Source organism: Trichechus manatus, unplaced genomic scaffold, assembly GCF_000243295.1.
Source record: "Trichechus manatus latirostris isolate Lorelei unplaced genomic scaffold, TriManLat1.0 scaffold00042, whole genome shotgun sequence".
Taxonomy (NCBI): domain Eukaryota; kingdom Metazoa; phylum Chordata; class Mammalia; order Sirenia; family Trichechidae; genus Trichechus; species Trichechus manatus.
The window spans coordinates 9,562,046-9,589,645 of record NW_004443978.1 but is presented as its reverse complement, the minus strand read 5'-3'; the positions used below and the strand labels follow the sequence as shown (position 1 = coordinate 9,589,645).

General features: G+C 41.4%; 1 protein-coding gene and 1 pseudogene across 2 annotated transcripts in view; one reads left to right on the top strand and one right to left on the bottom strand.

Annotated features, from left to right (window-relative positions):
• Positions 1-27,600, top strand: part of DTD1 (D-aminoacyl-tRNA deacylase 1) — a 239,097-nt gene that overhangs the window by 142,751 nt on the left and 68,746 nt on the right. The gene's annotated exons all lie outside the window — the stretch shown is intronic.
• Positions 1,759-7,701, bottom strand: LOC105756274 (phosphatidylethanolamine-binding protein 1 pseudogene; annotated as a pseudogene).

Genomic DNA, 27,600 nt, shown 5'->3' with positions numbered 1-27,600 from the left:
AAGGATAGGTACAAGATGTCATGAGAGCATGAAATTGGGGAGTTGGGAAAGCTTCCCTGAGGCAGTGAGGTTGAGCTGAAGAATGAGGGGCATTACGCAGGTGAAGTGGGACAGGAACAGCGTTCCAGGGAGAAGGAGCAGCATGTGCAGAGGCCTCAAGTAGAGAGAACAGGGCCCTTCAGGGGTATTCCGTTCTTTAAAACCTTTTACTGCTGAATCAATTCCAACTCATGGCAACCCCATGTGTTACAAAGTAGAACTGCTGCATAGGGTTTTCTTCACTGTAATCTTTACAGGGAGCCTTGGTGGCGCAGTGGTTAAGAGCTAGGCTGCTAGCCAAAAGGTTGGCAGTTTGAATCCACCACCTGCTTCTTGGAAACCCTATGAGGCAAGTCTGCCCTGTCCTGTAGGGTCACTATGAGTCAGAATCGACTCAACAGCAACAGATTTGGGTTTTTAAGGTAATCTTTATGGAAACAGTTTGCCCGGCCTTTCTTCCACTGCACCATTGGGTGGGTTTAAACTGCTAACCCTTAGGTTAGTGGTCGAGAGAAAAGGGTTTACACCACCCAGGTGGTTAAATAAGCTTTGGGGCTCTGGAAGATCACCTGTCCGGAATAATCTGTCTTACTGAACTGGATCACTGAGTGTTAATCTTGTTGTCTGCTATCGTTTTACTTTCTAGTGTTTTGTCTTTTACTATGATGTGTTCACAGAAATTATCTGAGCAGAGATTCCCTCTTTAGGAAGGTGTTTAATTGGACAACATGTGTTCCTGGGAGGAAACGCCTATAGAACATTGTGTTGGGGGTCAAGGAGGTCCACATCGTCGCTTGCTGTGACTAGGGGCATGGGGCAGAGAGAGACACCATGCAGCAGGTGGAGCTAGCAGAAGTCGGGAGAGGTTGACTGAATGGGAGCTCAAAAATTCAGAACTCTGTGAAAGCATTGCAGGCCATTATGGGAATTGAAATTAGAAACACTGTGTGCATTTTTAATGTTTCTGGTAGGAAAAAGACTGTAGGTGTGTCGATGTTTAATGCATGGACCGTCACAGAGAACTGAACAGCTCTCCTCAGTCCATTTCCTCCAGTCATGTCCAGAGGAATGAAGTAGGGTTCTATTTTAGGCCTGCACTTGGGAACGGGACACTACCGTGGCATTAGAGCCCCGGGGTCAGAGTGGCTGGTCCTCTCTTCAGTGCGTGCAGGTACATTAATAGAAGGGAAATCATTTGCTTTGTGTTATTTGCCTTCTCCTCATTTTTTTTCCACTTCGTTTTCATTTTTAGTTTTATTTAGCTCTAAGCCAACAGTAAAATTAACACAACATTCAGCAACTCCAGATTAGCTTTTCTTATACCAGTGAAGAGTGATCAGTTTACCAGGCATAGGTTTAAGGATTCCTGGTAACCTCTCACCTAGCACTGCTGCTTGTCTAGATGGCCAGACCTCCACCTGGAAACATGGCCTTCCCTTAAACATTCATCAGTGTTCTCCTCTGTCGCTGTAGATTTGGTCTTTTTACATACATGTTTTCTTCTTTAAATTCTGGGTTGCTGTTTTTATAGTGGAGCCCTGGTGGTACGGTGGTTAAGCGTTCAACTGTTAACCAAAAGATTGGTGGTTCGAATCCACCAGCTGCTTCTTGGAAACCCTATGGGGCAGTTCTCCTCTGTCCTATAGGGTCGCTATGAGTCAGAATCAATTCGATGGCAATTTTTTTTTTTTTAATACTAACAATTTGGTGACCCCACCACAGTACCAAAGTATTCCCCAAAATTGAGTTCAGATTCAATCAAAAAATAAACGGGGATGTGTGGTCTTCTAGAATTAAGATAGACAGCAGGAAAAGTCACCTAAACTGCTGACTGTCTCACCTGTGAGAATGGGAATATGAAAGAGGAGGAATCTATGTGCATCGGAACTTGAGAACGCCGCCAGGGCCTCTGGATGGTTTGTGTTTCCCAGCTTCTCCCTACTTCTCTGACGGCTGCTCATGGAGTTTGGGGCACATAATCATCCCATTCTGCCTGGTAAAGTGTGCTGACAATCAGAGGCCCGAGCTCGTGCTTTTTGCAGAAAGATGCCACCTTGAATTTGCCACGGTGGTCTCCACATTGGTTTCTGAGAATGGGCTAGTTACACTTCAGTGGCCTGTCCTGCTTGTAAACCATCCAGATGCAGCAGCAGAGGCCTGTGCCCTTAGGAGGCCCAGAGCCCACCTAATCAGAGGGGACTGTACCACTGCTAATGTCCTTGCCTCTCATGCCAGCCACAAGAAAATGGTATAGTTCCCTGTACCTTCCTGCTAGGAGCATCCAGGTCTGTCAGGACCAAAGTGTAGGCCCATCCCATGCAATGCTGGTAGGGTGATTCTTCACCTGGAGGGGTGGCAGCACTGTGCCCCGCTCACTGACCTTCACTCCAGCGTATTTGACTTGGAGGGGGTGCTGCAGCATCCATCCACTTCCTGCATGGTCAAGGGCCTGGACTATTTGTTGAAGTCCACCAGTATCGCAGGCCTAAAAGGGCGTGCAGCAGGAGTGCAGCAGCAAGTGAAGCAAAGGCCAGCCTGGCAGTACTGACTCGGAGCCGCCCACTCCCGCTGGTTTTTTTTTTTCTTTTAATGGTATATTATATACAGTTTTCAGGGGTTATACACAGTTTGATAATGATAAGCTCTTGCATAGGTTTTCTGTCTATATTTTCATAGACTCAGCTGTAGACTTTCTTCCAGGTACCTCTGTTAGAGATGGGAAAGGGGAATGAAATACACATTAGTCTTTTTTTCATTTTTAGTGTGCCTTTGAGTACTGATGCAGTTGAGATATCAGTTTGCCTGTGGGTTAAGTTATCCTCTGTCACTAGGCAGGTTTATCTGGACCTTCAGACCATTACTTGGAAACAGTGGCATATTGGGGGATGGGGGAGTGAGTGATGGAAGCCGGGAGGAGTATTTTATTACTGATTTTGTTTAGAATTGCCATGACATGTTGACAATAAAAGCCAAGTGACTTTTAGTAAGTTTTATTATTGTTTTAAAACTACCTGGAGCAGCACTGTCCAATAGAATTTTCTGCGATAATGGAAATGTTCTGATATGCACTCTCCAATGCATTAGTCACTAGCGAGTGTGTCTAACAAGCACTTTAAATGTGGCTAGTACAGCTGTGCAACTTGAAATTTAATTTTAGGTCATTTTATTAAGTTTAAATTCAAATAGCCACATCTGGCTAGGGGCTGCCTGGACAATGCAGAGCTGGAAAAGGCACCACCTTGTTGTCTGCAGCTGTGTGGATGGCTTCCATCCCTCCCACGGCCCCCACTCCTGGGAGCACCTCACACCTAGTACCAGCTGAAGCCAGCTGGTAGGTTGCCACTTGCCTTTTGATGGCAGTGCCAAGAGCAGAGGCAGAAGAGGGGGTCCATGTCTTAAATTAACACCGTGTTTGTAATTTGAGGCACAGCGTGGACTGCATAGAAGAGCATACTCTTATTTAGTGCCTGTTGTATACCAGAGATGTGTAAGGCATACCCTGCACTGTGCTCACTTTTCTAGTTTGTTCTTTTGTTAGTGTATACAGTTGGCCATTGCAAGGACTCAGTGGAGGAGGAGGTTTCTCTCTTTCATGTGTAATTAAATATTAATATGGGTCCTAAGAAAAGGAGATTGGCTTGATGCTCTGTTCAAAAGTGATGGAGGTAATGAAATGCTTTCTAACTTCTTAAAAGAAAAGTCACTGGCATGTTGCTCATTTATATCATCTACAGGCTCTCTGGGTCTGTGCTTCTTTTGGCCATTTGCTAGCAGGAATGCATTTCATTTGCAGCATTTGGGCCAGGTGAGTAGAAGAAGGGAGTCCCTGGGCGGTGCAAATGGTTAACATGCTCAACTGCTAACTGAAAGGTTCGTGGCTTGAGTCCACCCAGAGGTGCCTCCGGTCCGGTAGTCTGCTTCCAAACATCAGCCATTGAAAACCCTGTGAAGCACAGTTCCACTCTGATACACACAGGGTTTCCATGAGTCGTAATCGACTTGAAGGCAACTGGTTTGGTTTAATGGAAGAAGAGGTCGTCTTACCCTGCCTTTATCACGAGATTAACTGGTTTTACAAGGACTACAGCAGGCCCTGATTAGTGGATAGGATTGTTTAGAAGAGAGGACAGATGCTCTGCTGAACTTTGATCTGGTTGTCTATGAGGCCAGTAGCTCAAAGGGAAGTGTTGGAGGCAGGACCAGCCCGGTCAGAGTCAGGAGGAGCTCCACTGAATGCCTCGAAGAGACAGCATTGGCTCCAAGCTTTGGCTCTTAGCAGTCTGCACCTTAGGCCTGGAGTCGTGTTTGCTTTATAAAATCACCCATGACACCCCTCCTGCAGAGTTGTGCATGAATTGATCAACACTCTTGCTTCTTAAAACTTCTCAAACCTTGAATTATTTTAAATTGATATATGCTACTTGTGCATTTGAACCTTTTCTAGGAAGATAATATGGATGCTGAATAACCTTTTCTGCTTTTACTTGGTACCTAGGTAACAGTGACTCAAATTTTTTGATAACTAGTAAGTTTGAAAACAAAATTATTCTTTGCTTTTCTTATTGACCTTTAATTACTTTTTCTCGTGGTAGTTGGTATATGTGTGTGTGGTAGGAACATTTGTTCTAGTAACTTGTTTTTGTCAATGAAGAGAAAATGATTCATAAATGATATTGTTGGTTGTTTTCCTCCAGCTTTTGTTGTAATCCAAAAATTGTGTCTTCAGAGTGAATCATGCTTCTTTGATGCTCCTTCAGTCCCCTGTTCCTTAACTAAGCGCCTTAAAAGTAGCAACTGTAACACTCATGCGTGTGCTGTGCTAGCGTGGCGCTCCCGTAGAATTGGATGTGTACAGGCATAGCGCCCCAAGCAGAGGTCTGAGGCATCATCTGCAAAGGGGCGGGGTAATCCTAGAAATTAGTATAGTCAGGCCTGCACAGTCCACCGTGGGAGGCATCTACCACATGTAGCTGTGTAAATTTGAATTTTTTAAAATTCAATAAAATTAAAATGTTCCTTCATTACCCTAGCTGCATTTCAAGTGCTCAACAGCCACACGAGTCTAGTGGCTACTTACTGTATTGGACAACACATATATAGAGCATCTCCGTCATCATGGAAAGTTCTAATGGGCAGTGCTGTGGTAGAAGTTTTTGGAATGAGTTTTATTCAGCCACTCAGCAGGTATTTACCGAGTATCTTCTACTTGGCAGACCTGTTCAGACCTCAGGAACACTGTGGGGAACCAGAAAGAGAAGGCCCCGGCACTCACAGGTCCACAGTGTAGGTGAGGAAGAAGGCGTAGAAGCTTAACCAGAAATCCCCACCTACTAAGCATTCAGCACTCCCATGCTTGCTTCTCCTTGGGGATACAGAGTACTTCCCCTGTCCTCAGCAGGAAAGGAAGATAATAAGCAGTGTGTTTTACAAAAGGGAAAATGATTAGTGCAAAGAAATGTAGCATTGTGGTTCGTCCCTTAACCTCTTTGAGCCTCGTTTTCTTCCATCTTATGAGTGGAACTCTTAGAACCTGCCTTACAGAGCGGTGCTGAGTACTCAGAGCAAAGAATGTTTTAAAGCCTGGTCTTCAGCACTCTGTATTAAATAAATTGACACTGTTATTGCTGCAACCTTTTATATAATAAAAATGGTTTAGAAGCCAGGAAACAGCTTAAGCTGGAGGCAGGGGGAGGGAGGAGGCGGTTCTGGGGCAGGGAGCTGCAGTGCGGGGTTAAGGTCCAGCTGACTTCCCAGAGCCGGTCCTTTGCTGGGGAGCCTGAGACACAGCCATGAGAAATGACTCACTGCCCAGAGAGGAAGCTCCTCGGTAAAATCCTTATTTTAAATGTTACACTTTGCAGACTCCTATTTTGACAACATTTTTGTGGTGGTGGTTTTAATATTTCTGCCCTATTCCATTGTATCCCGTGTAAAGCACATGTCTCTACTTGTGAGTCTTTAGAATTCTCCAGGAGGGAAAGGAATATGGACTCCAGACTCTGCCAGTCTGCTTGCTGCCTGTATGTGTCTTCTCCACTTGGAGCTGCTGTCTTGAGCTGGGCAGGTCACCTGTTGAGGATAGTCTCATGTGTACAGATGGTCAAGAGTGGGGTACAGCAAGCAATCTTTATACAGATAATGTTTTTCTTTGATTAAAGAGAAATTCTAAGAAATGGTATGAACACTTTTATGAATTATTATATATATAAGCAAATCAGTAAAACTTTTAACAAATCCCATATAGAATTTTACTATTCTGATAGGCTTTTCTAGGGTGTGCCGATGCATACATTTTTAACAATAATTACATAGCTCAATTCTGTATTATTAACCTTGAATGACTGTAAGTTTTTAATATGGAAGATTTTAAATGCGTACACAAGTAGACAGAATATATATTGAACCCCCATGTACCCATCATCCGGCTGCAATAATTATTTAGTCATGGTGTCTCTTGTGTCGTCAACCCTGTTATCTCCAGTAGTATTTTGAAGTGAATGTCAGCATCATTATCATTTCATCCATAAATATTCAGTGATTTTTAACTCATCTAGATTTACATACAAGATCCTTCCTTTGCCTTTCTTGCTGCATAACCCACGTGTATACTGAGTATCCCCCTTCTGGCAGTGGGAAACCACTGACTTTGAGCAGAGGAGGGATAGAGTAGTGAGCTGTGCTTTATGGAATGAATTTGTTAGCTCTCTGCAGGCTGCTTAGTGTGGAAAAGCCTGGAAATGAGGAGATGGATATCTGCGTCCACCCCTCCAGTTGTGACACTTCTGCTTTATAATTCTCTCTCCCTCTCTTCTTATCCTCTCCTGAGCTCTGCCTTAGTTGCAAGTAGCAGCCAAATGGAATTCTCATTCTTGAGGAAGGAGACTCCAGGGTTGGTTAATTTGACAGCTTAGTGGTGCCAGGGTTCTGGCAGCTTCTCTGTCATCCTCTTGTCCCCTCGTGGTTGGAAGATGGCTGCTATAGCAGTGCCTTTGCACTGCCTGTCCCAGGAAGGTTAGCATTTTCGTCCATTTTTCTTCCTTTTATCAGGAAGGAGAGTCTTTTCCAGCAATGCCCCGGTGTTCTTACTTTCAGGTCCTCTTGGCAGAGCTGGTCACTGTTCCAGGGAGTCACAGGAGGTGGGAAAGTAAATTTCTGGCATTTTCCCCTTCTAGTATAGGAGCTGCAGCAAGGAAGAAAGGGTTTTGGGTCAAGCGGGCTGGCCACAGGTGGTTCTTATTTAATAACCTGCTTCACACATGGAAAAATCTGAGTCTACAAGAGATTCCTCCAAAGTCACAGGTAGGGAGTGGCAGAGCTGGGCCTCAAACTCAGGCTTTTTCACCCAAGTTTAATGTGCCTTCCTCATATGTCCACACAGAAGGCTGGAGAACGGAATAGAGGCCCAAAGATGGGTCAAGGAGTAGGAATAGAGAAGGCAGTGGAAGGGGGAGAAGTGGAAGAAGGAGTCCAAGATGCCATCAAGGGCTTGAGGTGGAGGGAGGAGCAGGTTGACAGGAATGTGATGAGATTCACCTTTGGGGTTTTTGCACGGTGTCAGCAGGACAGCCATATATACCTTCCCTGCAGAAGCGGAGGTCTGATCCTGGGGCTTACTCAAGTCTGTCAGGTGGGGATGAATCCTACAAGCTCATCTTACCTCATGGGGCAATGCAGAGTCAATGAGAAATGCAGGTGACCATGCTGTCTACATTTTCAGGGGTAGTGGGGGTTGGGAGTCATCCCTTTAGAGGTGGTCCTTGAAATGGCCTAAGCATGAGGAGGAAGGAGCTCAGGTGAGGAAGGGGCTTAGCAGTAGAAGGGAAACCAGGGAGGTGTCATGGTGTAGAGGCCCTGCACGGAGAGAATTTTCAGAAGGGTAGCTCCACAATCTTTTGCTGTAAAGATGTTGAGGAGGTGAGCATTTGGAAACTGCCATTGGACTTGCTGGCCACACAGTCAAGAGTCATCATTTATATATGTATATGTATATATGCATAGTATACACATATTCCTTTTATACCTTTTAAGTAATTTCAGACTTATAAGTTGCAAAAATAGAACAAAACCTCTATTCCCAGCTTCCCCCAATGTTAACATCTCACATATCTGTAGTACAGTGAGCAAAAGCAGCAGGTTAACATTGATACAATGCTACAGTGCTATACTGACCTTATTCAAGTTCCTTTTTTCCCACTAATGTCCTTTTCTGGTCTAAGAGCCAGTCCAGAATCCCATATTGCATTTAGGTGTCATGTCTCCTAAATCTCCAATCTGGGACAGTTCCCAGGTCATTCTTTGTCTCTCTTGACCTTGACATTTCTGAAGAGGACTGGCCAGTTATTTTATAGAATGTCCCTCAGTTGGGTTTATCTGCTGTTTCCTCATGATTCAGCTTATGCATTTTGGCAGGAACACCACGGAAGTGATGCTATGGACTGCTCAGTGCATCGTATCAGGAGGCACATGATGCCACTATGTCTCATTACTGGTGGTGTTGACAAGGCGATGTCTGACAAGTTTCTCCATTGTAAAGTTACTATTAATTAATTATTTAAAATAATATTTTATGTTGTTTTCAATGAAGGTTTGCACAGCAGTTTAGGTTTCCTTTAAACAATTTCTGCACAGATTGTTTAGTGACATCGGTTATGTTCTTCACAATGCCTGAACATTCTCATTATTTTTCTTCTAGTTGTTCTGTTTTCATTAATCTAGTTTCCCTGCCACGTTACAGTCTCATCTAATTTATTTTTAAGAAGAATATTTCTTAGGTGTGCTTTTTTAAGCAAATATTTAAAGAGAAAAATGGCTCATCATTTGACCATTTTTGGCAACCTTTGTTGACATATTTAAAAAAATGAAAGTAACGTAACACTTGATCAGAAAATTCAATCCCTGGTAACCACTAATAAACATACACCTCTATACATTTGCCTTTTCTTGTCTGTTTATATAAGTGAGGTCTTAATGGTATTTGTCCTTTGTGATAGACTTATTTCACACAGCATAATGTCTTCAACCTCCATCCATATGGTAGCACGTATCAAGACTTCGTTTCTCCTACTGACTGAGTAGTATTCCATTGTATGTATGTACCAGATTTTGTTTATCCCATTCATATGTTGATGGGCATTTAGGTTGTTTCTACCTTTTGGCTATTGTGAATAGCGCAGCAGTGAACCTTAGTGCACAAGTCTCTGAGTCTCTGCTTTCAAGTCTTTTGCGTATATACCTAAGAGTGGGTATATACATAGGAGTGGAATTTCTGGGTTATATGGTAGTTCTGTTTTTAGTTTTTTGAGGAACTGCCACACTGTTTTCCACAACAGCTGTAGCATTTTGCATTCCTACCAGCAATGGATAAGGGTTACAATTTTCCCACATCCTCGCCAACATTTATTAGTTTCTGGGTTTTTTTTAAATCTTAGCCACTGTAAAACAAAAAACCAAACCTGTTGCTGTCGAGTCAGTTCCAACTCATAGTGACCCTATAGGACAGGGTAGAACTGCCCCCTAGAGTTTCCAAGGAGTGCCTGGTGGATTCAAACTGCCAGCCTTTGGTTAGCAGCAGTAGCTCTTAACCACTACGCCACCAGGGTTTCCTAGCCGTTCTAGTGGGAGTGAAATGGTATCTCGTTGTTGTTTTGATTTGCATCTCTCTGATGACTAATGATGTTGAACATCTTTTCATATGTTTGGTGGCCATCTGAATATCCTCTTTGGTGAAATGTCTGTTCAAGTTCTGTGCCCATTTTATGAGTGAATTATATGACTTTTTGTTGTTGTTGAAGTTTCATATATATATGTATAGGTTATTAGATTCTTATCGTGTGTATGGTTTCCAGACATTCTCCTGGTCGGTAGCTTGTCTGTTCACTTCTTTGGCAAAGTCTTTGGATGAACAAAAGTTTTTAATTTTTATGAGGTCTCATTTATCAACTTTGTCATTTGATGTTTGCGCTTTTGTTATTATATTGGAATATCCACTGTTAAAAGTTAGACCTGACAGCATTGCTGGTGCATTTTCTTCTAAGAATTTTATAGTTTTAGTTTACACATTTAGGTCCTTAATCCATTTGAATCTGTTTTGTGTATGGTGTGAGGTATGAATCCTGTTTCACTTTTCTGCATGTAAAAATCAAATTTTCCCAGCACCATTTATTGAAGAGACTCTTCTTTCCCCATCTAATGGACTTAGCACCTTTGTCAAAAATCATGTGGTCATAGATGTGTGGGTTTATTTCTGGACTCTCAATTCTATTCCATTGGTTATGTGTCTATTATTATACCATTACCAGGCTGTTTTGTTTACTGTGGCTGTATGGTATGTTTTAAAATCAGGAAGTGTGAGTCCTCCTACTTTGTTCTTCTCGTTCAGCATTGCTTTAGCTATTCAGGGCCTCTTGCTGTTACATATAAATTTGAGGATTGGTGTTTCTATTTCTGTAAAGAAGGCTGTTGGACTTTTCATTGGGATTGTGTTGAGTCTATATATTGCTTTTGGTACTATTGACACCTTAACAATATTAAGTCTTCCAATCCATGAACATGGAAGATCTTTCCATTTATTTAAGTGTTCTTTAATATCTTTCAGCAGTTTTTTATAATTTTCATTGTATAAGTCCTTCACATCCCTGGTTAGATTCATTCCTAGGTATTTTATTCTCTTAGACGCTATTATAAATGGAATTGTTTCCCTAATTTCCCTTTCAGATTTCTCATTGCTGTTATATAGAAACCCAACTGATTTTTGTTAAGGCTTGCTTTATGGCCTAATATGTGGTCTGTTCTGGAGAATGTTCCATGTGTATTGGAACAGAAAGTATACTGGGCTGCTGCTGGGTGGAGTGTTTGGTATACGTCTATGAGATCAAGTTGGTTGATTGTAGCATTTAGATCTTCTGTGTCTTTGTTGAGCTGCTTTCTGAAACCCAACTGATCTTTGTTTGTTGACCTTGTACCCTGCAACTTTGCTAAATTCCTCTATTAGCTTTAGAAGTTTTCTTGTAGACTCTTTGGGATTTTCTATATATAGGATCATGTCCTCTGTGAATAGAGATAATTTTACTTCTTTTCTAGTCTGGATACTTTTTATTTCTTTTTCTTATTCCTCTGGCTATGACTTCTAATCCAGTATTGAATAGAAGTGGTGAGAGTGGGCACACTTGTCTTGTTCCTGATTTCAAGGAGAAAGCTCTCAGTATTTCTGCGTTAAGTGTAATGTTGGCTGTTGGCTTTCCATATATGCCCTGAGTCATGTTGAGGAATTTCCCTTTTATTCCAGTCTTCTTGAGCATTTTCTTCAAGAGAGTGTGTTGAATTTTATCAAATTCTTTTTACCCTTAGCAATGAACATGTGGTTCTCTTTCTTTGTTCTACTGATGTGGTGTATTATGTTTATTGATTTTCTAATGTTGAACCATCCCTGCATCCCTGGAATAAATCCCACTTGGTTATGTTGTATGACTCTTTTAATAAGCTGTTGAATTCCGTTTGCCCGTATTTTGTTGAGGATTTTTGCATCTATATTCATAAGAGATATTGGACTGTAGTTTTTTTTCCCTCGTGGTATCTTTGTCTGGTTTTGGTATAAGGGTTGCGTTTGCCTTATAGAATGAAATAGGCAGCGTTCCTTCCTTCTCTGTCTTTTGGAAGAATTTAAACAGGATTGGAATCAATTCATCTATAAACGTTTGGTAGAATACCCCAGTGAAGGCATCTGGTCCAGGACCTTTTTTTGTTGGGACGTTTTTGATCACCGATTTAATCATTTCAGTTGTTATGAGTCTGTTGTGACTTTCTGTTTCCTCATGAGTCAGTTTGAGTAGGTTGTGTGCTTCTAAGAATTTATCTATTTTATCTAGGTTATCCAGTTGGTTTCAGTACAATTGCTCGTAATATTTCTTCATAATTCTCTTTATTTTTATCAGGTCAGTTGTAATGTCCCCTCTTTCATTTCCTATTTTGGTTATTTACATATTTTCTCTGTCAGTCTATATAAACGTTTGTCAGTTTTATTTATTTATTTTTTCAAAGAACCATCTTTTGGTTTTGTTGATTCTATTTATGTTTTTGATTTTATTTATTTCTGCTTTCATCTTTGTTATTTCCTAACTTATGGTGGATTTAGGCTTGTTTGCTTTTCTCTTTCTAGTTCCTGGAGTTGTTGAGTCAGGCTATTGATTTGATATCTTTTTGTTTTTTTGTTTTGTTTTGTTTTTTGTGTAGGCGTTTATTGCTATAAGTTTCCCTCTGAGTACTGCCTTCACTGCATTTCATAATTTTTGCTATGTTGTGCTTTCATTTTCACTTGACTCTAAGAAATTTATGATTTCACTTTTGATGTCTTCCTTGACACATTGGTAGTTTAATAATTGTTTAATTTCTATATGTGTGTTTTCCTTTTTTTTTTCTTCTTTATTGATTTCTAACTTCTCTCCTTTGTGGCTAGAGAAAATAGTTTATATGTTTTTAATCTTTATAAATTTAGCAAGACTTGCTTTGTGAACTAACATGTGGTCTATCCTGGAGAGTGATCTGTGTGCATGGAGTAGAATATATATTATGCTGTTGTTGAGTGGAGTGTTGTATATATGTCTGTTAAGTCTAGTTGTTTTATAGTGTCATTCAGGTCCTCTGTTTCCTGTTCATCTTCTTTCTAGATGTTCTGTCCAATATTGAAAGTGGTATATTGAAGTCTCCAGCTATTGTTTTAGCGATCTCTTTCTCCCTTCAGTTCTATCAGTATTTCCTTTATATATTTAGATGCTTCGATGTTGGGTGCATATACTTTTATGACTGTTAAATCTTCTAGATGAACTGACCCTTTTATTACTATACAATGTCCATCTTTATCTCTTCTAATAGATTTTGTCTTAAAGTCTACTTGTCTGATAGTAAGATTGCCACCCCAGCTCTCTTTTGGTTATTGTTCACATGGAATGTTTTTTTTCCATCCTTTCACTTTTAACCTACTTGTGTTCTTGGTTGTAAGGCATGTCTCTTGTAAACAACATGTAGTTGGGTTATTTTTTTTAATCCATTCTGCCATTCTCTACCTCTTGATTGGAGGATTTATTCCATTTATATTCAGTGTAATTACTGATAAGAAGTACCTTACTTCTGCCATTTTGTTATTTGTTGTGTGTGTGTGTGTGTGTGTGTGTGTGTGTGTGTGTGTGTGTGTTAAGCCTTCTTTGTCTTTGTCCTTTGCTACTACTTCTTTTGTGTTTGGTTGGTTTTTTGTGATAAGCCATTTTGATTCCCTTCTCCTTTCATTTTGTGTATGTTTTTAAGATATTTTCTTAGTGGTTACCATGAGTATTACATTTAAAAGCTTGTATTTATAACATCCTCTTTCCACAGATGGAGTTGACTTGATTCCTATGTATTCTGTCTGGCAAGGTCCATGTGTATAGTTGCTGTTTATGTTGTTGAAGAAAGATATTTGCAATGAAAAAGTCATTGGTCTTGCAAAATTCTATCATGCGATCTCCAGCATCGTTTCTGTCACCACGGCCATATTATCCGACTTCTGATCCTTCTTCTCTGTTTCCAACTTTCGCGTTCCAATCACCAGTAATTATCAATACATCCTGATTGCATGTTTGATCAATTTCAGACTGCAGAAGTTGCTAAAAACGTTCCATTTCTTCATCTTTGGCCTTAGTGGTTGGTGCGTAAATTTGAACCATAGTCATGTTAACTGGTCTTCCTTGTAGGCATATGGATATTATCCTATCACTGACAGCATTGTACTTCAGGATAGATCTTGAAATGTTCTTTTTGATGATGAATGCAACACCATTCTTCTCCAATTTGTTATTCCTGGCCTAGTAGACCATGTGATTTTCTGATTCAGAATGACCAATACCAGTCCATTTCAGCTCACTAGTGTCTAGGATATCGATATTTATGCGTTCCATTTCATTTTTGATGATTTCCAATTTTCCTAGATTCATACTTTGTATGTACCATGTTCTGATTATTAATGGATATTTGCAGCTGTTTCTTCTCATTTTGAGTTGTGCCACATCAGCAAATGAAGCTCCCGAAAGCTTGACTCCATCCAAGTCACTAAGCAACTCTACTTTGAGGAGGTAGCTCTTCCCAGTCGTCTTTTGAGTGCCTTCCAACCTGAGGGGCTCATCATCCAGCACTATATCAGACAGTGTTCCACTGCTATTCATAAAGTTTAGATTGCCAGGTCCTTCTTCCTAGTCTGTCTTAGTCTGGAAGCTCAGCTGAAACCTGTCTGCCATGGGTGGCCCTGCTGGTATTTCAATACCAGTGGCATAGCTTCCAGCATCACAACAACATGCAAGCCCCCGCAGTACAACAAAGTGACAGACACTCATATTCAAGTTCAAGTTGAAGCTGAAGAAAATTAGAACAAGTCCATGAGAGTCAAAGTATGACCTTGAGTATATTCCACCTGAATTTAGAGACCATCTCAAGAATAGATTTGACATGTTGGACACTAATGACCAAAGACCATACAAGAAGAAAGCAAAAGGTCATTAAAACCAAAATGGATATCAGAAGAGACTCTGAAACTTGCTCTTGAACGTCATGTAGCTAAAGCACATGGAAGAAATGAGAAGTAAAAGAGCTGAACAGAAGATTTCAAAGGGTAGCTCGAGAAGACAAAGTAAAGTATTATAATTACATGAGCAAAGACCCAGAGTTAGAAAACCAAAAAGGAAGAACATGCTTGGCATTTCTCAAGCTGAAAGAACCGAAGACAAAATTGAAGCCTCAAGTTGCAATATTGAAGGATTCTGTGGGGAAAATACTGAACGATGCAGGAAGCATCAAAAGAAGATGGAAGGAATACACAGAGTCACTATACTGAAAAGAATTGGTCAGCGTTCAACCATTTCAGGAGGTAGCATATGATCTGGAAACGATGGTACTGAAAGAAGAGGTCCAGGCTGCACCGAAGGCATTGTCAAAAAACAAGACTCCGTGAACTGACGGAATACCAATTGAGATGTTTCAACAAATGAGTGCAGCATGGCAAGCGCTCACTCATCTATGCCAGGAAATTTGGAAGACAGCCACCTGGCCAACCAACTGGAAGAGATCCATATTTATGCCTGTTCCCAAGAAAGGCGATCTAACCAAATGCAGAAATTATCAAATAATATCATCAATATCACACACAAGTAAAATTTTGCTGAAGATCATTCAAAAGCAGGTGCAACAGTACATCAGCAGGGAACTGTCAGAAATTCAAGCCGGATTCAGAAGAGGATGTGGAACCAGGGATATCATTGCTGATGTCGGATGGATCCTGGCGGAAAGCAGAGAATACCAGAAATATGTTTACCTGTGTTTTATTGACTATGCAAAGGCATTCAACTGTGTGCATCATAACAAAGTATAAATAACATTGCAAAGAATGGGAGTCCCAGAACACTTTAATTGTGCTTATGAGGAACCTGTACATAGATCAAGAGACAGTTGTTCGAACAGAACAAGGGGATACTGCATGGTTTAAAGTCAGGAGAGGTGTGCATCAGGGTTGTATCCTTTCACCATACCTATTCAATCTGTCTGCTTAGCAAATAATCTGAGAAACTGGACTATATGAAGAATGGGGCATCAAGACTGGAGGAAGACTCATTAACAACCTGCATTATGCAGATGGCACAACCTTGCTGAAAGTGAAGAGGACTTGAAGGACTTACTGGTGAAGATCAAAGACTACGGCCTTCAGTATGGATTACACCTCAACATAAAGAAAACAAAAATCCGCACAACTGGACCAATAAGCAACATCATGGTATATGGAGAAAATACTGAAGTTGTCAAGGATTTCATTTTACTTGGATCTACAATCAATGCCCATGGAAGCAGCAGTCAAGAAATCAGGCACCCTGAGGGACTGAATTGCTGGGTGGAGGGCTGTTGGGACCATGGTCTTGGGGAACATCTAGCTCAGTTGGCATAACACAGTTTATAAAGACAATGTTCTACATTCTACCTTGGTGAGTAGCATCTGGGGTCTTAAAGGCCTGTGAGCAGCCATCTAAGATACTCCACTGGTCTCATCCCTTCGGGAGCAAGGGAGAATGAAGAGAACAGGATACAAGGAAAAGATTAGCCCAAAGGACTAATGGACCACAGCTACCAAGGCCTCCACCAGACTGAGTCCAGTACAGCTAGATGGTGCCCAGCTACCACCACTGACTGCTCTGACCAGGATCACAACAGAGGCTTCTGAACAGAGCTGGAGAAGGATGTAGAACAAAATTCTAACCCCCCCTCAAAGAAAGACCAGATTTACTGGCCTAAAGGAGACTGGAGAAACCTCGAGAGTATGGCCCCCAGACACCCTTTTAGCTCAGTGGTGAAGTCATCTCCGAGGTTCACCGTTCAGCCTGGGAGTGAACAGCCCAGTAAAACCAAATGGGACTTATGAGGTACAGCAGTCCAGGGACAAGGGCCAGAAGGCAGAAGGGGACAAGGAAGCTGGTGATAGGGAACCCAAGGTTGAGTAAGGATAGTGTTGATGTGTTGTGAGGTTGTTAACCATTGTCATAGGGCAACATGTGTAGTAACTGTTAAATGAGAAACTATTTTGTTCTGTAAGCCTTCATCTTAGGTGAGAATAGCAGCACAATTGGAAGAGCGTAGTCGGTGTCACTGAACTGTGCATGTAGAAATTTTTGAAATGGTGTATCTTTGGTTATATATATTTTCACCAAAAAAAAAAGGTCGAGAAGGGAGAGCGTTGACATGTTGTGGGGTTGTTAACCAATGTCATAAAACAATATGTGTACTACTGTTTCATGAGAAATTATTTGTTCTGTAAGCCTTCACCTGAAGTACAATAAAAAAAAAAAAAAGAAATCAGACAATGTATTGCATTGGGCAAATCTGCTGCAAAAATCTCTTTAAAGTGTTAAAAAGCAAGTAGTTACTTTGGTGACTAAGGTGCACCTGGCCCACACCATAGTATTAATCACCTCATATGCATGCACAAGCCAGACAATGAATGAGAAAGTTTGAAGAAGAATTGACACCTTTGAATTATGGTGTTGGCGAAGAATATTCAATATGCCATGGACTGCCAAAAGAATGAACAAATTTATCTTGGAAGAAGTACAGCCAGAATGCTCCTTAGAAGCAAAGATGGTGAGACTTCATCTCACATACTTTAGACATGTTATCAGGAAGTACCAGTCCCTGGAGAAGGATGTCATGCTTGGTAAAGTAAAAGACCAGCAAAAAAGAGGAAGACCCTCAATGAGATGAATTGACACAGTGTCTGCAACAATGGACTCAAGCATACAATGATTGTGAAGATGGCTCAGGACCTGGCAGTGTTTCATTCTTTTGTACATAAGGTCCCTATGAGTTTGAACTGACTCGACAGCACCTAACAACAACTTACATAACATCCTAGGGTAAGCTGATACCAACTTCATTAACATACAAGAAATTCTGTATACCATTCCTCTCCCTGATTTTGTTGTTTTTATCACTAAATATGTTTTTATATTTTATGTGCCCTGTAACAGAATTTTATCCTCGCTTTTTGCATTTGTTATTAAACATGAAGGACAAGACATTTAGAATTATCAAGCATAAATACCTTATTACTAGCCCTTATACTTGTCTATGTAGTTCCTTTTATCAGGGATCTCTTTTTATGTATAGCTTTAAATTACTTTCTAGTGTCTTTTCCCTGCCATCTACAGAACTCCCATTTGTATTTTTATAGGGACAGTCTGGTGGACATGACCTCTCTCAGCTTCTATTTGTCTGGGAATGTTTTAGTTTCACTCTCATTGTTGAAGGACAATTTTGCTGGATATAGTATTCTTAGTTGACAGTTTTTTTCTTTCAGCACTTTAAATATATCATTCCATTGCCAGCTGGCATCCAGTGTTTCTGAGGAGAAATTGGTACTTAATCTTATTGGGGATACTTTGTATGTGACTGTTTGGTTCTGTCTCACTGCTTTCAGGATTCTCTCTTAATTTCTACTTTATGTGTATCAGTGTAGATCTCTTTGGGTTTATCCTTTTTGGGGTTCTTTGAGATTCTTGGATTTGCAGATTCATGTCCTTTGTCAGGTTAGGGAAATCCTCCATCACTATTTCTTTAAATATTCTTGCTGTCCCTTTCTCTCTCGCTGCTGGGATCCCATGATGCATACATTTGTTAGGTCTCTTGTTGTCTCATAATTCCGTTTAACTGTGCTCAGCCTTCTTGAGCCGCCGTTCTTGTTGATCCTTAACCTCTTTAATTTTGAGTATCTTATCCTCTTATTCACTGAGTCTTTATTCTGCCTGATTAAATCTGTTGGTGAGTCCTTCATTGTGTTTCTCACTTCAGTTATTGTATATTTCAGTTGCAATATGTCATTTTTTGGATCTTCATTTTGTTCTTGAATTGTTTTTCTTATTTCTTTGAGATCTTTGTCTATGTTTTCCTTTAATTATGTTTAATGTTGTTGTATTATATTCTTCCATTCTTTCCATTATTTGGTCTTCTGTAGATGTACTTTCACTCCCTTCATCATGTTCATTTGGGTGGGTTATCTCTTCTCCTTTCTTTGTGTGACTTGTGATATTCTGTTGGGGCATTGGAATTTTGAGGGTGTTACCGCTTTCAATTCTCCCCAGTATTTGGTGTTTTTGCCTGAATTACTTTCTGCAGAAGACTCTTAGGTATGCAGAGTCTTTGGTCTTTGCTTATCATTTCCTCTCCCTCTCTATGATAGCCCCTTCTCTCTCCCTGGTTTAATTAGGATTTGAAAGTTTCAGATGTCCATTTTCAACTTCTAGTGTCTCCCAAACACGCCAGAGAATATGCTGTGGTCAATCTCTCCACCAGTGGGCACCACCACTGTGAGATATCATACTCTTATCAGTCTCTCCACCAGGGAGAACAGTCCGCTCTCTGGTTATTACTCCCTTCCATTCTCTGTTTCTGCAACCACGTTTTAAGTTGGAAAACACAACCCCTTCAGGGCTAGGTATTGACTTCTGCTTTTACCCAAGGCTTCCTTCCCTGTTATGTGAGGACTGTTTATATCTGAGCTGGCATTCAGGGAAGCACAGGCAGTCTTTCCTCTGTTTCAGGAGGAGGAGGCACTGGCACTCCCCAGAAGGACATCTGAGAGATCTGTTTCGCTGGTTTCAGAGCACCAGTGCCCTGCAGTGGTTGGATGTCTTAGTAATCTAGTGCTGCTATAACAGAAATACCACAAGTGGATGGCTTTAACAAAGACAAATTTATTTTTTCACAGTAAAGTAGGCTAAAAGTCCAAATTCAGGGCGTCAGCTCCAGGGGAAGGCTTTCTCTCTCTGTTAGCCTTCTCAACAATGTTTTCCCAGACTAGGAGCTTCTCTGCGCAGGGACCCTGGGTCCAAAGGATGCACTCTGCTCCTGGCACTGCTTTCTTGGTGGTAGGAGGTCCCCCATCTCTCTGCCCACTTCTCTCTTTTATATATCAAGAAATTGCCTCAGGACACAGTCCAATCTTGTAGACTGAGTCCTGCCTTGCTAACACAACTGCCATCTGTCCTCCCTCATTAACATCATAGAGGCAGGATTTATAACAAATAGGAAAATCACACAATACCGGGAATCATGGCCCAGCCAATTGATACACACATTTTTGGGGGGACATAATTCAATCCATGACATTGGGGGAACAGTGTCTGCTTAGTTGACCTGCCTCGACTCCACTATAGGGACCCTTTTGTAGGAGTTCGTATCAGTCAAGCAGACAGTTACTGGGCTGGGGAGGGGCTGTCATGTTCTGAATGGACCACAAGAGAGGTCTACCTTGTTGCTATCAGAGACCGTCTTGTGATATATTGGCTGCAGGTTTAGCCTCCACTCAAGATGCCTACTTCCTAGCAGACAGCAGCCTCAGTCAGTAGTCCTCAGTGCTGACCAGAATGGGGAGCAGACAGACCTGAACTGACTCCCCATGAGGTCTGTTCTGTTGGTTTCAAAGTCCTGAGCTATGGAGTACACAGAGAGGCAGGTAGAATATTGACTATGGGAGTAGACTGCACTGCAGGGGCCTTCTGTAACATTTTGCAGTATATTTGCAACCAACGATGTCCAAGAGGGGGAGGTGCTGGCACTCTGCAAACAGACACCCAGAGAGGCCTGCCTTGTTCATTTTAGAGCAGAAGCTTGGGGTCCTATCCCTTTGTATAGGCAGGGGGTGTGGTGGTTAGGGAAGCAAGCTCTTTAGCTGGGGCCATTTCCCCAGTTCACATCAACTGTTGGCTTTCATGATTTGGGGGAGGAGAGGGACAATGGGAGAAGCAATTTTTCTACTGTATGTGACTAATTGTTGATTCTTGCCTGTCTGCAGTTCCCCATTGCTTTCCTCTGCTCCCACATTTCAGAGTCTCTCAAAGCTCAGTACCCTCTCCTTGTATTTCTTGTTATATTTGTGGGAAAGAGTTGGAACGATGGGCTGTTTATGCTACCATCTTCCCGGAATCCTGGCCTCTCTATATTTTTAAATTTCTGTCCTTATTTCCTCCCTGCCTTTCTCCCTCCTTCCCTCCCTCCCTCCCTTTCTTTTTTCCGTCCTTCTCTCCTTCTTCCCCTCCTTCCATCCCCCCTTTTTTCCTTCCTCTGTCATCCCTCCTTTTCTGTGTCAAACTATCCTTCCTTATCTGTAATTTGCTTGGCAATTTAACCCTTCAGTGTTAGGTGCCATTAGCTTTCTCTGTGGTCTTAATTCCCCTTTTTCTGTTTCCTAGCCTGGACAGTTGTTGAGTCCAGAATGAACCAACAAGGTTGGTGAATTTACCAAGTAATATTGAACGAAGATCTGAGTTAGAGGAATGCTGGGAAAAGAGATTATAGAGAAAGTGGTCTACTGCAGCTCAGAATTAACTCTTCAGTGACTTGACATGCGTTGTACCCATTGTCACTGTGGCCAGGAGTGGATTAGCCTTAGTTGTCTCTGTCAGTGCTTGGGGCAGTGTACTAGAGAGGGTGGTGATGGTCATCCAGGATGTGAATCTGATCTCAAAGGCATAACTAGTTCTGTTGAAGTAGAGATTACATCTGGAATAAGGCAAAAGGAATTGTGTATAAGAATTTTAAAAGAATTGGCAATTGAATATTATTTTTAGCACATGTCTTTGCTGTATTCTTAAGGATTTCTTCCTTGTCAATCTTGATTCCTATCCCAGGGGGCCAGTTTTCTTCCCTGAGCCCTCTGACTTTGGCTGCAACCTGGACCAGCCCCCTGGGCCTACTCCTCCCAGAGTTAATCCGTAGACTTCCTTTCACCGAACTCCTGGGCTGGTTCCATTGCTCTATGGATCCCTGTCTTTATCTTTCTTGGGTTTCTTTTTTGTTTGTACTAAGTCCATCTTCAAGTACAGGTAGTCCCTGACTTACAGTGTATTCAGGATATGAGGAACTGCACTTATGACTGCCTTTTTTTTTTTTTTTTTTTTTTTGTGTGTGTGTGTGTGTGTGTGTACGTTTTATTGTTAGTAGTATGTACTACATACGATATTGCAGTGCATAATTTGCTGATGTTATCATTGTCAGATATTCACTCACAGATGTTTAAAGATTGGATTTATGAAGATACTTATAGTAAAAGGCAATAATAATAAAAACTAAAAAAAAAAAAAAAAAGAGGTATTAAACTTGTGTCAGAACCAGCTTAACGAAGGAGTCATTTGAATGGAAGCTTGTTGTAAGTCGGGGACTGCCTGTAATTTTTTTTCAACAAGAATATTTGGAAAGTAAGCTTTCTGAGTTTTTGTAAATCTTTAAAATGTCCGTGTTGTCCTTACACTTGGTTGATAGTTTGGATGGGTATAGAATTCAGGTTCGAATTCTTTTCCTTTAGAATTCCGAAGCCTTCATCAACATCTTGTGTTGCTGTGAAGATATTTGAAGCCAATCAGATTCTCATTCCTTGGTTAGTGGCCTTTGTTTTTTCTTTCTGGGATTCTTTGGAGACCTGCCTTTATCTTTGGTGTCCTGAAACTTCATGAAGATGTGTCTAATTGTGGGTCTCCTTTTTTCATCTTCTTTAATAATCTAAATTTTCTTAAATGTAAATTATCATGACTTTCTTTAGCTCTGGGAAGTTTTCTTTTGTTATTTTGTTTATTCTGAAAAAAATTTCACTTCCATTTATTTTTCTGTTCTCTTTCTGGAAAGGTTGAAGTTCAGCTTATGGTCCTCCTGGGTTGGTCCTCTGTCTTAAACTTTCTCAGTATTTTCTATGTCTCCTATCTATCCCTCCCCTAGCCCCCAGAGAATATTAGACTTTATCTTCCAGTCCTTCTGCTGAATTTTTTTATTTTGGCAATCATGTTTTTAATATCCATGAACTCTTTTTTGTTCTAATTGCTCCTTTTTCATAGCAGTCAGGTTTTTTTTTGGGGGGGGGTTTATTTTGTTGTTAGGGCTATTATATCTGCTTGATTTTCTCTGAAGATACTAGTTGGACTTTTTAAATGTTTATTTCTATTTGCTGATTAACCTCTGTTTGCTCCAGGGGCAGTTGGTCTGTTTATTCTACTTGAGTACTCTCTCAAATATCTGGGTGTCCTTGGTTGTCCTTACTTAAGAATTCCAGCTCGGGTAGATTAACACAGGTAGTTAGTGGGGAGTGAGGTAGTTGTAAAAATAGGCCATTTTGATCTCTAGTGACCCTCTGCCCTGAACAAGAGGACAGCTGGGTACTCAGAGTGTGTGCGTAGTGGGCAGGAGCCTCTGACAAACAGTGCAGGGAGCTCTGATTGGCTTAGATTTTGGAGGAGTGTTTGCAAGTGGTGGAAAAAGGGCATGTAACTAAGGGCAAATAGGACAGAGTAGCCTCGTTCTATAAGATAAATGGATACTTACAGAAATGCTAAGAACCACATTTTGTTGTTGTTGCTATTGCTATTTTATTTATTTATTTAACTTCTCTCTAGAGCAGTGGTTTTCAACTGTGAGCAATTTTGCTTCCTGAGGGCATTTGACAATGTCTGGAGACATTTTTAGTTGTCACAACTGTTGGAGAGAGGCTAGTGTTACTGACATCTAGTGGGTAGCCACCGGGAATGCCGCTAAACATCCTAAACTGCACAGGACAGCTCCCCATAATGAAGAATTATCTGGCCCCAAATGTCAGTATTGCTGAGGTTGAGAAACACTGCTTTAGAGGAAGATAACCAAGGAGAGGGTCAACTTCTTTCCTAGGGCAGGCGGTGAAGGGTGTCAGGAAACAGAACCCTTCAGTTGCCTCTTTAGCTTGGCCACTCTGTCAAGAGGATAGACTTGTGTAAGTAAAGGGGATTATATCCCAGTCCTTGATAGATTCCACCCTAGAAAACTTTTAAGGGAGATTGTCCAGACCTGTGCTGTCCAGTACAGTGGCCACTGGCCACAAGTAACTATATTTAAATTAATTAAAATTAAATAAAATAAAAAATTCAGTTGAGTTGCTGTAGCCACATTTCAAGTGCTCGATAACCACACGTGGCTAGTGGATTGGACAGTGCAGATATAGAACATTTATATCATCACAGATAATTCTGTTGTACAGTGCCGGTTCAGATAGCACTGGTGATGTTTTAAGGAATTTGAAGACTAGAAAGGGTACTGTTAGTTAAAAAAATTAAGTTTCGTATTTCAGGGTATCTCGAAATACAAAAGGGGATAAGGGAAGTTTGAAATAAATTACCAATTGGCACAGATTTCTGAATTTTAACAGATTTATTAGAGTTGATCACTATCCTCACACATGAACGTAATTCAATAATGCGTCCTCCACGTGCACACAGAAACCCACTCATACCCACAGCATGACCCCCACCAGCACAACCCAAGCCCTTCTTAGTTGGTTCATTGTTTATATACAAAAAGGGATGGAACTCAAGCAGGTGGAAAAATGAGAGCATGTTGTCCAGGAAGTTTCTCAGGAAGTTCCAGGTAAAAGATGGTTCACGCAGAGTCTCTGGATGCTGCTGAGATTATAATCCTGACCTCATTTGAATCCATGGTGTCTTATTGGGCTGGATATTCTTCTGGGGATCTGATGTCACATTCAGATGTCTTCGACTGGGCTATGGATGTCCAGGAGATAGTGCTGACACTCTAGAACAGGTCACAAGATGTAGTCTGATGCAGTAGGAGGTCAGATTTGGGGCCAGATTTAACACCACTGACGAAGTGAGGTCAAGGGCTTGTCTGACCATAAGAAGTCATCAGTGATATTAGAGGAAATTAATATTCACTGGAAATAACAGATTTATTCCACAAGTGCTACTTCACTGGGGGATACAGATGAGAATGAGTCAGTCAGGACTATGACGGCTTGTAGTAGAAGGTGAGAGTTTCAGTGTCTTCCTGAAAGGATGCTAAAGAATTTGTGCCTTTCACAACACGATCATGAGCACAGACACAGACGCCTTGGTGGAAAGGAAGAGTTAGGTGGAAGTGATTTAGTTCACCTGTGGTGGTCATCCTGTGTTAGGAAGTCGGCTTTGTGGAAGAATGCCAGAATCAAAGACAAGGAGACTTGATGATCCCCCACCCCCATCTTCCTTCACCTGCGTAGAAAGGTGCATGTCTGCCACAGGCGGACCTTGCTGGAAAAGACAGTGACACTGTCCCCTTCATAGACTTTAAAAGAACTTAAAAGAACAGAGTGTGGACATTAGTTAGAGACAAAATGCCAAAGGACAGAAACATTGGCATCTCGAATATGTCCTCAAAATGCAAGTTTTTGCTCTTGTGTCCAAATGTACTCTAAGCCCATTTGCTGGTTTTTGAGCCTGTGTCACTCTGAACGCGCAGTCATTTGACCTTTCTTGTATGCTCTGATTCCTCCTTGGCTATCTATCTGCGTTGGTGGAACCATGACTGATGAAGCCATCAGCTAAGATCATACTGGAAAAGAGAGTTGGCTCAGTGTGTGTGGTTTTCTTCTGTTCTTTTTCCTTAGACTTGGATAAAGAGGATAAAGGCTAGTGAGTTGCTAGCAGCAGTTATGGTTAGGTGCTAAAGACTCAACAGGTGGTAGCTCCAGAATTGGAAATACTGGGGTCATTACCAACCGGAGAGTCTGGAACTCTTTCCCTATACCAGGGCAAAACCAAGGCACTTCTGCTTGTTGAGGCAGGTATTGCTGGTCATAGTTGTTCTCATAGGCCCGGGTTTGTCTTCCCTCACTGAAGTGTATTTGGGGCACAATTATTGTTTGGTGCCTGGAAGGATCTCTTTAAGGACCTAGAGTGAATGAAGAATATCACTGGAGCTGGAATACAAAACATTTTGTTTAAAAATCTCTTTGCTACTGCTTTAGATTTTCTCCTCACTGTAATGTCTTTTGGAATCAGAATCTTCTTTTGACTTCCAGGGAAACAGGTAACCTGTCAGGTGGATGGAATTGCTCCTGAGTTTGGGCAGTTCAGGGTTTCATGTTTGACTATGGAAAAGGAAAAGGAGTATTGGGCCTTCTTTATGGGTGGAGGACCCACTACCTTTAAAGAATGAGATTTAATGCTTTGACAATGACATAGAAAGTTGTCTCCAGGGAGCCAGATTAATAGCTAATCTCTTGAAAAAAATAACGGCAGCAAATGACCTTTTAGTTCTCTTCTCTGAGGCAGATCAAGTGGAGTGCATTTTTAGGCAGAAAATCATTTTGTGTGAATTATACCCAAGGAAGTGCTCAGTGTAACTCAGTGCTCTGTAATTAGCCCTGTCCTGGTATTTAAGCCTCTGAAAGGAAGTGCTCCCTTTGTAATTGAATTCTTTTTAATCCCTTTAGTGATGTATTTACATATTTTAATTGAAGGTTTTAGAATTTGGCAGGAGAAGCATTTTTGAGTGTTGATACCCTACATATCAAGTGTGCCCTGTGGAGGACAGTGGACTGCAGGGAATGAGAAGTAATGTGGGTTGCAAGTGACTGTGCTTGGGTGGTGTCCTGTGTGCTTTGTCCTTCCTATATAGCTTGTCATTTTCACCTGTATGTTTATCATCTCTAAGCAATTAATGTATTTATGATAGAGACGAATAACTCTTTACGAGATAGAGTTCACATGACTCCTATCCTTTTAGCCCCCTTGGACATTATCAGGATTTCAGTTATATTCAGAAAGACAGAGTGTTACTGGATAAAGCTCATGGTAGTGGATTAGGGAAAAAGCAGAGACCTGCTTGTCTTGGCTCACCTTCTGTTTAAACAATCTCTTTAAACCACACATAGTTATCTAAGTGAAGTAATTCTGGAATATATTAGATTATTTTTTAAATACTCTGTGTCTGGGATTACTTTTGCTTGCTTTCTCATATATGCATCTGGCCTTAACCAAATATGCCAAGCTGTGGTGGTAGAATGGCTTGGAAGCATGTCAATTCCCTTGGCCATAGGGTAGTACCACTCAATATCGCCAGGACTCAGAATGGAAGCCCTGGTTGCTGAAATGGTTAATGGCTCTCTTCAGGGTGAACTTGAAGATGAGTTTCAAGGTAGAGAAGGCTGTCTGTTCATAGAAGGCCTCCTCAAGCATCATGAGTTAGTCGGAGTGCAGACTTGCTGCTCACTTATTGAGGGTGGAACTTGGAGCTAGTTCTTTTCTCTTTGGACAAGTAGACTTTGACAGAAAATCTTAAACAGCGCACGCTAACACACACACACACACACACACACACACACACACACACATTAATGCCTTCTTTTTTTCTTTATTGTTGTTTAAATGAAGTTTACATTTCAAGTTAGTCTCCCATACAAAAATTTATACATACGTTATTATGTGACCCTAATTGCTCTCCCCATACTGCGACAGCACACTCCTACTTTACAGCCCTGATTCCCCAAGTCCATTCAGCCAGCTACTAATCCTTTCGGCCTTCCCATCTCACCTCCGGACAGGAGCTGTCCATTTAGTCTCTTGTATCTACTTGAGCTAAGAGGCACACTCCTCACGAGTATCGCTTTATGTCCCATAGTCCAGTCCAATCCCTGTCTGCAGAGTTGGCCTCAGAAATTGTTTTAGTTCTGGGCTGATAGAGAATCCAGGGGCCATGCTTTCCAGGGTTCCTCCAGTTTGAGTCAGACCATTAAGTCTGTTCTTCTTACTAGAATTTAAGTTCTGCACCCCACCTTTCTCTTGCTCCATCAGGGACTCTCTGTTGTGTTCCCTGTCAGGGCGGTCATTGGTGGTAGCCAGGCACCACCTAGTTCTTCTGGTCTCAGGCTGATGAAGTCTCTGGTTTACGTGGCCCTTTCTGTCTCTTGGGCTAATACTTTCCTTATGTCTTTGGTGTTCTTCATTCTCATTTATTCCAGGTGGTTGGGACCAATTGATGATCTTAGATGGCCGCTTGCAAACTTTTAAGACCCCAGACGCCACTCACCAAAGGAGGTTGCAGAACATTTTCTTAATAAGCTTTGTTATGCCAGTTGACCTAGATGTCCCCTGAAAGCATGGTTCCCAGACCCCTACCTCTGCTACTCTGTCCCTCAAAGTGTTTGATTGTATTCAGGAAACTTCTTAGCTTTGGTTTAGTCCAGTTGTGCTGACTTCCCCTGTAGTGTGTGCT